Raw genomic sequence first — 11,582 nt, 5'->3', positions numbered from 1 at the left:
GATGTATGTGTACATCAGAACATCACCCTGTATACCATCAATGCCCACAATTTTTATTTGTCACTTATGCCCCAATAATCTGACAACATAAATAAATAAAATAAGTAAATAAGTAAATACAAACATATAAATAAATGAAACAGTATAATAATAGACATAAGGTGGAGCTCCAGTCAGTGACTCGTTTCGCCTGGAACTTTCCGCCGGGCCACAGCGAGGTGTTTCAACGATCAGCGTATCTTGTAGCGATTGGTTTTTGAAGCTCAGACATTTCACATTGGATTCACTGCCTTCTGTTAAGTCTAAGCGAAACGGGAAACTTAGCACTTGAGAAAGTAGCGGAGTACAGAGGATGACGTCATTGTTAGAAAGCACGAGGTCGTCTGCCGTCCACTCGTCCGGCCATCTCTGTGCAGGCTCGTGGACTTAGATGTGGAGTGACGCGTCTAGAATGTCAGCGAAGGCCCTGCCGGGGCTGCCGGGATTCTGAGGTTTCCTGGAGCCCTTTGGAATGTTTACAGCGAGCATGCGTCCTTTTCCCTGACAACCATGGAGCAGGGCCTCCATCCAGCGGCAGGGCGGGGGTGGGGCTGGCGGAGGGAGGCCACACCTTTCCGGGCTGACAGGTGCCCGAGGCAGGTGCCCCACGGCAGGTGCTGCGCTGAGCTCGGGGTGGGGCTGCGGGGGGCGCCTTCCTGGCTCCCACTTGGCCCCCGGGGGGCGGGGGGTGGGGCAAGGGCTTGAGGAGGCAGGTAGGTAGGTAGGTGGGAAGAAGACTGCGCAGGGGCAGGTGTGCAGGGACCTTCCAGGGGGAGGGGAGCGCGGGGCAGGTGTGGCCACAAGCTGGTCTGCGCGCGCCATCTAGTGGGCGCCCCGGGGACGGTCGGTTTGGGCAGGAGCCGCTGGAGCCAATCAGAATCGCCGTCTTGCCGGTTGTGAAATCAAGGCCCTTTGGGGAGAGGTGTGCAGGGCTCCGCGCTAAGCTATGCAAAAAAAAAAAAAAAAAAAAAAAAAAAGGAGGGGGGAGTGCATTGCCACATTTCCTGCGCGTTTCCCTCTGGGGTGCGCGGGGAGGGCAGGGGCCTAAGGATTCTTTACAGCCGCATCTAATCCAGCTGGTCAGTGACCCTGGCCCCCTGGTTACAGAGTACTTTCAACGTCACCACTACTCTTAAGGGGCCCCCGTTTAAGGGCACTGGTATGCTGAAGAGAAGCGGCGGTTAACGTTCACTGGGCCCATGTCATGGGACAAACAGTGGGCATATATTGTTGTCTCATTTCACCCACAAGCGAACCCAGTATTACATCATTATAGAGAAAGATCTAGGTTCCCCTGGGCATAGGAATGCATCTTATGTCTCTGGGTTTCAAGAGGTGTGGGAGCTGGTGTAAAGAAAGGGTCTTAACCAGCGCCCCCCAACTGTGGAAAGGGGCTGGTCCCTATACTGTCAGCTTGGAGGCGGCACCATGGAGGCTGGGCGCAGGAAATAACTTAGTTCACCTGGTAAGAGGAAAGGTGGTTTTTCTTCTCAAAAGGAACCGTATCTTCTCAGAATACAACCTCCTGATGATTTTGCCATCTTGAAGGGTGTGTGTACAACGGAGGCAAATAAAACCCTTTATATAATAACACTCAATTTTGTCATTTGGGACTCATCATCCAACAAAACAAAACAATCCCCCAACAGAAGCCTTTGATGGATGTGCCTCTCGACGGATGTTTTCGCGAGACGGGTCATAAATATTAATGGTATTGACAGAGCCTTAAAAATGTGCCCTGTCACATTCCGTCTGCAACAGAAACACTCGGGATTCTCTCGCTTTGTTTCTCTGAGTGACAGTCACTAGTTTCTTTCACGGACTTGTTTAGTTGGGTCTATGCTTCCCTTTCATCTTCAGAAATTACCCATCAGTAAAGGTTTTCCTGAGTTGACTCGGGTCAACTGAACTGAACATCTTAATGGGTTTTCCCTTCACCTTTTCTACCTTCCCTACTAAAGCGTGCATCCTTGCATCGATCCTTTTATCCCCGGATTTTTATTGTGTGCCGGGAAATGGCGTAACCTCAGAACGTTAAGTGAACGTTGTGGAACCGGGTTTGCTGGCCGTGTTCACCAGTGTCCACGTCCTGGGTTGTTGGCGGTGGGTGGTTGAATGGCCCTGGACGTGTTGGGCGGCTGTCCACTGTGTGGAATATATGATATATACGTTCCTATATATATATATTTCCTATCACCCAGCAAAGACGGTTATCGCTGGTCATCCGCACCGTGTGTTGACTGGGTGATCTGGGGCCAAGGAGGAAAGAAACTGGCAAGTGTCAATATGGCAAGCTGAAGTCCTAAAACAAGTTTGTAGATGAAAAACCACAGGACAATGGTTTGCAAAATGACCCCACCTACAGGCGGTGCTCTACTCGGGACTCCTTGAGGGCTGTCTGGGTTTTCTCGCATCTTTGGGGGAGGCCAGTGTTGTGTTGTGGTGCACCCACAGAAATGTGCATTTCTGGCACATTTAGGGGCTCATCTTTATTTAGGGAGCAATCTGACAGGGGTGCTGGGGTTGCATAGCGTTTTAATTGCCCGCTGATGGAGTCGGCAAGGCCGATGTGTGTTACGCGCCTCTCTTGTTCGCGTGAAAATTGGCTCGGAAATAATGGCTGGCGATTGGAGCGCTGTGATGCAGTGCGACCAAAGCAGGTAGTCTCTCTTTTTAGCGTATGCAGTTTTTAATCAGCACTTTGGCTGTCTCCAAATCCCCTAACCTGCGGAAAGGTGGCCTTTCGGGGACATCCGTCCTCCTGCTCTCAGACTTAAGTAGCTTCTATATGCTTATTTTGTCGTATTTTTTTACATGTAAGCTTTTTATTTTGGAGTGAGTTTAGGCTTGTGGGAAGTTGTAAAACTAGGACCAAGGAGCCCGTGTATGCTCTCCACAACAGTGACGTCTGACATGGTAGATGTACAATGTCAAGATCAAGAAATGAGTATTAATACATAACCCTTAACTCGACCGTACACCTTATTCGATTTCAGCCTTTTTTTTTTAGCCCGAGTTCATGTGTGTGCCGCTCTCTACGATTTAACCCCGTATTCAGATTCGTGGAACCAGTGGTAAATTAGATGCAGAATTCCACCGTGGGTACCGAAGATCTCGCTGGTACGCCCAGCGACCACACTGCCCCCCTCTGCCTATTTCCCCGCTGACCACGAATCTGACCATCTCTGCTGTTCTGTCATGTCAAACATGGAAATTAAGTGAAGTCTTAGAGGATGTAACACTTTCCGGTCAGTATTTGTTTTGCACTAAGCACTTGGTCCTTCATGCCCTTTCAGGCAGTTCTGCTCATGGAAGCTGTTCCTTTGCGCGCCTGAGGGGTACTCCGTGCTTTGGCCATACCAGCGCCCGCCCAAGCGTCCACCTGCTGAAAGAGATCCAATTTCTCTGCGTCCTCACCGGCATTTGGTGGCGTCCCTCGTTTTGGCTTCAGCCATCCTAACGTGTACTGCTCTGTCTCCCGTGGTCTGGGCTTGCATGTCCCGAGTGGCTCGCGATGCTGAGCACGTGTTCATGTGCTTCTCACCTGTGCGTCCTCCGTGGGGAAATATCCGTGTTCGCCCATGTTCCTATAGGATTTACTGTTGTTGTTGTTTTCTGTTGGGTGTTGCAAGTCCTTCAGGGTTAAGTCCTCTTGACCCAGAATGTTCTGCTGGGCTGATTTTTTTTTTCTTTCTTTTTTTGTCTCTCTTTGCCTCACAGGTCAACTTTTGGAGAGGCCTCTCCTGGTGACTCTGCCTCAGTTAGCTCTCTCCTTTCTATTCTCATTAACTTCTAAGTGTTTGGTTGGTTGGTTTGTGTTTTGTGTCTTCCCTTCTGCACTGTTTTCGTATTTGCGTGAGATACTGTTGGGTTCATTTGTTCGTTTTACGCTTAGGGGTGTGATTTTTTTTAGTCCTTATCTTTGTTGACATTTCTCCTGCATCCACGAGTGAAGACCATTCAGGATGCAGAAGACGTGTTACTCCTCTGCCCACGTGCCCTCCTCTCACGCCCCCCTGCTTCAGGTAAACAGCCTTGGCGTCAGCTGCCTTAGATTCCTGGGTATCATCTTTCTATACAGATGAGCAGACAAAGGTGTGTTTTTGTATTTTCTCTTCTGTCTGATACAAAAGGTACAATGTGTACTTAGCAGTATCTTCTGGAAGCCACAGTTCCTAGACATTCTCTTCTTTCCTGTTTCCAATAGCAAGGGGCTCCACTGTGTGATGCCCGGCAGTTTATCCACGCTCCTGAGCTTGGACAGCATGGTCACCAGCCCCCAGGACGTCCCAGTGGCTCTTTCGCAGCCCCCTCCCATGATCGACGGCAGAAGGGAAAAATCAGGTGATAAAAACCACAGTTCCATCCTGAGCCCTCTCTTCCTTGGCTGCTGTCTCTGGGATCACTCGCTCTGTGGAAAGCCGGCTACCATGTTGTGAAGACACGCAGGTCTGACGGGAACCCGTGTGGTAGAGAACCGAGTTCCTGGCCAACAGACAGCAAGGAACCGAGGCCTGTCAATGACCAACGAGTGAGCTTGAAGGGACCTTCCATTCCTGGTCGAGCTTGACGCGACTGCGCCCCCATCTGACAGCTTGACCACAACGTCGTGAGAGACCCTGAACCAGAGACATCCAGCGAAGCCATCGTGGGTACATGCTTGACCCACACAAGCTGTGAGACAATAATTACTGGCTGTTTCGGGTGGCTAAGTGGTGGTATTGCTTGTTACACGGCAACAGATGCTCAAGGTGGGCGTGTACATCGTTTCCAATAAGTTGCAAGGGTGCTGGATAGCACTGTGCACTTGTGTCCTTCATATCGTTCGGACATTTTCCCCACGATCTAGACCCAAAGAGGACATATGGAATGCAGCACGTCAAGTACATGTACACGTACATTAAAAACAAACAAACAGGGGCGCCTGGGTGGCGCAGTCGGTTAAGCGTCCGACTCCAGCCAGGTCACGATCTCGCGGTCCGTGAGTTCGAGCCCCGCGTCGGGCTCTGGGCTGATGGCTCGGAGCCTGGAGCCTGTTTCCGATTCTGTGTCTCCCTCTCTCTCTGCCCCTCCCCCGTTCATGCTCTGTCTCTCTCTGTCCCAAAAATAAATAAAAAACGTTGAAAAAAAAAATTTAAAAAAACAAACAAACAAACAAACAAACACGTCACACGATTTGAGATCTTGGTTCTTGTCATTGTTCATGGCAGAAAACCCAATGTTCATTTCATAATAGAGAGAAACTATAAATCCCAATGCAGACCAGGAGGAATAAACCCAATGAATTTTACAACATAGGCAGCGGCGTGCGTTAGCGTGCACTGGCTTTCAAGTGAGATAATAAAATGTACGGCATTCGAAACAATAAAGCCACTTATGTTTTGTAACAAGAAGCATCGTGGGACTCAAGCAGGGAAGAAATGCACGGAATAAAGACGCGGGATAGGAGGACAAAATATTAATAGCAGTTCCTTATAATTTATGCTTCCCGATTTTTCACCAATGAACCTTATATATTTATTTGATTATTATTTTTGTTTGTTTTGAGTGTACTGCAGATTCACACGCAGCTGTAGGAAATAAAGCAGAGGCACCTAAGCTCCATTCATTGAGCTCCTGCCAAGGGTACCATCTTGCATAAGTATAGCACAATGTCACAACCAGGAAGAATACCTGTATACAACCTACTGACAGTATTCAAATTTGGGTACTTTTACGTACATCCGTTTGTGTCTTTGTGCATTTAGGTCCATGTAATTTTTTTCACCCGTGAAAATGTGTCTAATCACCACCACAAGCAAGAGTAGCTTCCTCACCTCATGATGTCCACCTTAATTCCAGAGCCCATCCTTCCAATTGTCCCTGTGCCCCTGCAAGTCCCTAGGTCCTGGCCACCACAAATCTGTCCTCCTTCCCTATAATTTTCTCCCTTCAAGATTGTTATATTAAGGGGTTCATATAGGATGAAAAATTTGGGGATCCCGTTTGGGATTTGGGATGTGCCAAATGTAACCACTCACCCACTGAAGATATTTGAGTTGTTTCCAATTTTTGCCTACTACAGATAAAACTGCTATGAGGATTCATACGCAGGTCTGTGTGTGTGTGTGTGTGTGTGTGTGCGTGCACGCGCACGCATAAGTTTTCATTTCCCTGGAATAAATGACCAAGAGTGCCATGCTGAGTTACTTGACACCTTGTACTGCTTGTTAAATTTCACACTAAAAAGAAAAAAAAAATTCCAAAGGTGAAGCAGGCATAAAAGTGAGATTTTATTCCAACAGTTGGGATTACTTGATCTAGTTCATCTAGATCCCAAGATTTTAGACGCAAATGAAGATAATTACCTAATTTCATCTTTATTTTTCTTAACTTTTTCTTTTTTTTGAGAGAGAGAGTGCGTGTGTGCACATGTGAGGGAGGGGCAGAGAGAGAGAGAGAGAGAGAGAGAGAGAATCCCAAGCAGGCTCCCCCATGCTGTCAGCACAGAGCCCGACATAGGGCTCGATCCCTCAAACCGTGAGATCATGACCTGAGCCGAAATCAAGAGTCGGACGCTTAACCAACTGAGCCACCCAGGCACTCCCTAATTTCATCTTTAAAGGAAATGGTCCAGAGGATTCATAGGGAAGGAATGGTATTTTCCCAAACCAGCCAACACCATCAGTAGAGGAAACTTTTCTCAACTCATGAAAAGGCCATTCAACAAAAGTCCACAGGGGAGAATGCTTTTCATGGACCCAGCACTTTCCCATTCAGTGCCATTTCATGGCTTTCAGTTGTCTTCTCTGCTGTCACTAAGGCTCCCAGGAAAACAGAGGGAATAGCGACCACCGTTGTTAACAGGGTGTAGACATTCCTCTCGCAGTTTCGGTGGTATACTTAGCTTCAATGGTATCTGTTCAAAATGGAAGACGTGGCCACCTTGGCGATAAATGTGCTTTAATTGCAAATGTTTAATTATAAGCTGTCTCCATTTCAATTTAAAATAACTTCACTTCTTAAGAAAGAACTGTTACCAAGAAAACAGAGTGGAAAAATATCCACAGCAATGATCGTCACTCAGCTCGCTGAAACTCTCTCAAAGCAGAGAACCCCCCCGCCCCCCTGGCACCAAATACAGAAGGTTGACGGCCATGGGGGCTCATACATGTCCCCTCACAGACCCGGACATTACCAACCAGCCCTGTGTCCCCACCAGCTGGACGACGGTGGTCTTCTCCTGAACCACAGACGCCGTCCTCCAATGCATACCTGGGTCTCCTGCTACCGAGAGGGAAGAGGGAAACCAGCAGAAGCCCCTTCTCTCCCTTGAAGAAGAAAAATAATCGAAGCACCTGGGGGGGCATCACCCAAGGCAGACATGGCTCCCCAAAATGCTGCTCAGACCCCGGTTCCCTGCGTGAGCTCTCAGCCAGAAGGGTCCCCTGCGGCAAGAGTCACAATCTTAAGTGAAAATCTGCATGTGTCCCAGGAGAAGGGAAGCCACACTCATCACGTTGCCTTTAGCCAGGGGGAGGCAAACTGCAAAACTCAAAGTAACCAAAGGTAGGGGGTACCTACCCCTCCACAGGGCCACCCTCACTTCTGACACCAACTGTCCATTCAGGGGGGTTCCCTGAGTCAAATTTGAGCAAAGGATTCACAGAATTCAAGACGCTCTTCTCCTCTTGGTTGTGGCTTATTGAAGGGAGGGGGTACAGATTGAAATTAAGCAAAGGAGGGACGCATAGGACAGAGTCTGGGAGGCTTCCAAATCGGCCCCAGCTGGAAATCTGTTGTGTGCACAGTCTGTATATTGGAATATTCTTCTCTGTTACAAAGAAATGTGCTCTCACATTTATCTCAAAACTCTCTTTCCCCTCATTTTTGATACAAATGTGGTCAATGAAAGCATTTAGTCAATACTTACTGGCCACCTTCTCAGACGCCATTGCAAGCGCTTCGCACAGATAAAACGATTCCAACCCCACAATGCCCCCACTGGGTGAATGACAATGACCCCCAAAGTCATGGCCATACCTAATTCCAATAACCTGTAAACGTGACCTTCTTTGGAAGTGGGGTCTCTACAAATATAATCAGATTAAGGATCTTGAGATGAAGAAATCACCCTAGACTATCTGGGTGGGCCCTGTGGTGGGTTGAATGGTGGTTTTTCCAAAAGATACATCTATCTGGAACCTATACATGTGAGTTTGTTTGGAAGGCTTCTTTGCAGATGTCACTGAGTGAGTGATCTTGAGATGCACTCATCCTGGATTAGCCAGGGTGACCCTCAATCCCCACAGCAAGTGTCCTCATAAGAAAAGGACAAGACACAGAGAAGAGGCCGAGTCCATATGGGGATGCAGGCAGAGACTGGAGTGACCCTACAGCCAGGGAATGGCAGGAGCCACCAAAAACTGGAAAAGGCAAGGAAAGATTCCTGTCGTTGGGGCTGGTTTCTACCTTCCTGTCGGTGGGACTGGTTTCTTCCGAGGCCCGTGTCTTCCCATGTCTTCCCTCTTTTATTAAAGACGCCAGCCGTGTTGGATTAGGGCCCATCCACCTGACCTCATCGTACCTTAATTACTCTTTAAAGTCCCGTCTCCAAATACAGACACATCGTCAGGTCCTGGGGGTCAGGACCTCAGCAGGAATTTGAGAGGACACAAGTCAGCCCGTGACCGTGTTTAGCTTTGCAATTATTTAAGCCTTTTGGGAGGCCTCACATGCTCTTGAAAGCAACGGCTTTTCCCTACGCTTTGTACTTTTTCTTCTTTCCGTTAACTGGAAAATAACAGTCCGCTGTAACGAGTCACTCAGAGTCAAAGTACACCGAATCCCTCACCGCTATTTTTGTTTTTGTTTTTTTTTGCAAACGATTAAATATTACTTTCTTCCAGTTTATAGCATAATCTCAGTGACAGCCGATCCATCAGTGTATCTGCTGATGTTTAACTACAGCATTTTGCATTCATTATTCCCTACTTATCTCATTCTTTTAAAAAGAGGAATAACTTAATTCTGCCTCCTGACAGCAGGGAAATTAAATGGTGAGCCATAAAGAAGAGTGTTTCTCTGCAAAACGAAACACCAACTGCGGAACTATGAAACCCAGCCAGAAGTCTGTCACCTCAAAATGAGATACACAAAGACAAGCTTCTGGAAAATCCTCTCCTCTCAGAAAGGAAAGAAACTTTCAAACCTCACACACAACTTGCCAACCGGCGCCTCCAATTTGGGGAGCAGTTTGGCAACAGCGAATGTGAAAGACACATATACCCAGGGACGCAGGGATTCTCCTGCCACGTATACACTCCAGGTGCTTGGCATCACGTTTTTGACTGTAACCCACAATGTTAAATACAGTGTGCACAGTAAATCAGTCAGAAAAAGACAGATATCCTATGTGTTCACTCCTAGGTGGGATTTGAGAAACCTCACAGAAGATCACAGGGGAAGGGAAGGGAAGGGAGACTGTTTCGAACAGAGAGGGAGGCAAATCATAAGAGATTCTTAAATACAGAGAGCAAACTGAGGGTTCCTGGAGGGGAAGTGGGCGGGGAATGGGCACGGAGGAGGGCGCTCGTTGGGATGAACACTGGGTGTTGTATGTCGGTGATGAATTACGGGCATCTATTCCTGAAACCGAGACTACACTGTATACGCTGTGTTAGCTAACGTGACAATAAATTATTTAAAAAAGTAGTTTGCACGGCATCTCAGAACACATACATGTACATGGACAGGCATGTGTACACATACATATACACACATCATTGCATGCTTGCTGATGGACAATGTTGGGGAGGAAGAATTTCCTCTGCCTTTCAAGGTCCTTCTTGATGGGCTAAGAGTCAAATGCATAGGAGACAGATAAACAGGAGAAAATCAAATTTAGTGTCATCCACGGGAAGCCAGACAGGAAACTCCAAAGAGCCAACGTGAGGCTTATAAGAGCTAAGGAGAGCCCTAGGGTCTGAGGATACAAAGGGAAGGAAGACCTTCAGCAGGAAGACAGAAGAGATATTTGGAAAACAAAGCTTGCCTTACTATGCAGATCAGTTTCTTGTAAAGAGCAGTCTTTGGTAACAGCTCTCTTCCGGGGGCAGGCCGGCAGCGAAACGGGAGGTGCGCGTGAGCTTTTTCCTCAATCTGCTGAGTTTGGATTGCTTTGAACTCAAAATAACTTTTACACCAAAGTAGCCCATCTTGGGGCGGCCTGCTCTTGTCCCCTACAACGCTATTAATTTACAGTGTTGTCCCAGGACTGGACTAACGCCTTCTCACTGCCGAAGCGCAGCCCACAGAGATCTGGCCTGCTGGGACATCCCGGGGGGGCGGGGAGACCACACTGATGCGTTACATCAGTGACACCACGTTGCCTGGACAGGACAGGTAAAAGTGCCCAGTCAGTGGAGGTCTCGGAAAGACACACGTGCTCCGGAGGACAGGTGGACACTTTAGTGGGCACAGGCGACAGGACAGCCTCTCGGAAGGGCAAGGCAGATGATGAAAGGGGCCACCTCCCTCTCTGTCGCTGAGCGTCTGGGTCCAATCCTCAGGGCTGCGACGCAGAGCACGAGGAAAGGAGTTGCCGCGAGGAAGTTTCTCGGTCCAAGGACGGGATCCCTCAGGGGGCCCTGCGTTCTCCCTCCTGGTCTTCCTCCCGCACCGCCGCTTGGGACCCCACGAGATGCTCCACCCCGCGCGTTCTCCTCCCGGCTCCCGGCGCTCACCACCCAACCTGGGGGCGCATCGGGGCCTGGGCGGTGGGACCCGGCCCTGGGGACCGAAAGGCGCCCAGCGGAGAGGGGGCAGTCCTGGAAAGAAAAGGGGCTGGAGGTGAGGGGTGGGTGTTGTCTTGAGGCTGTGGGGGACACCGAGCGGCAGGTGGGGTGGACCTGGACTGGGGGCGGGGCCAGGGAGGAGCGCAGGTGCGCTAGGTGGGGCGGGGCGGGGCCGGAGAGGAGCTTAAGGTGAACCTGAGCGGGAGCGCGCCAGGAGCGGAGGTCAGGTGGGCTGGGCGGGCCTGGGGTGGGGGCGGGGCCAGGGGCGGAACGGGGTGGGCGGGGCTGGGGGCGGGGCTCAGCTGGGCTGGGTCCGCCGGGACCCCAGCCGGGGGCGGGCGCGCCGGGATCCGAGGCTCCGTGACTGAGTTGTTGGGGGTAGGGCCAGCCGAGCGCGAGCCGGGGTGGATCGGGGAGGACCGGCCGGGGCAGGGCGCGGACACTGGGGACGCTCCCAGGGCGCCGCTCCCAGGGCGCCGCTGGGTCGAGGTAAGGCAGGAGCTGGTGGCTGTCGCGCAGGCGCTCGGGAGATTGCCCCTGATTTGCAGGCATTTCCAGAGTAGGGAGCCCGAACCTGGAGTTAGGCGACCCGGCGACAGGGCTGGCCGCCCCGGGAGCGGGTCCCCAGCCCGGACGGGCAGATCCCGCTGGGAGCGGTGGGGCGCGGGGCGCTAGCCTGGCTAGTCCTGAGATTCCCAGGTGCCGCCCCGGAGTAGGGAAGGGGGCGTGCCCAAGGGGAAAGAAAGTTCCTTTGCTTGTCCCCGTCCC

The 11,582-nt window shown here is 50.3% G+C and overlaps 1 long non-coding RNA gene across 1 annotated transcript; it reads left to right on the top strand.

Moving 5' to 3' along the window:
• The first annotated feature begins 339 nt into the window (after positions 1 to 339).
• Positions 340 to 4,835, top strand: LOC144613969 (uncharacterized). The gene is made up of 2 exons (XR_013551471.2): positions 340 to 653; positions 4,247 to 4,835. It is a non-coding gene; the product is annotated as an uncharacterized LOC144613969 (long non-coding RNA).
• The last annotated feature ends 6,747 nt before the right edge of the window (positions 4,836 to 11,582 follow it).

The sequence above is a fragment of the Panthera onca genome, chromosome D3 (assembly GCF_046562875.1).
Source record: "Panthera onca isolate mPanOnc1 chromosome D3, mPanOnc1 haplotype 2, whole genome shotgun sequence".
Taxonomy (NCBI): Eukaryota; Metazoa; Chordata; class Mammalia; order Carnivora; family Felidae; genus Panthera; species Panthera onca.
The sequence above is the reverse complement of the archived record's forward strand: the minus strand, read 5'-3'. Positions and strand labels throughout refer to the sequence as shown.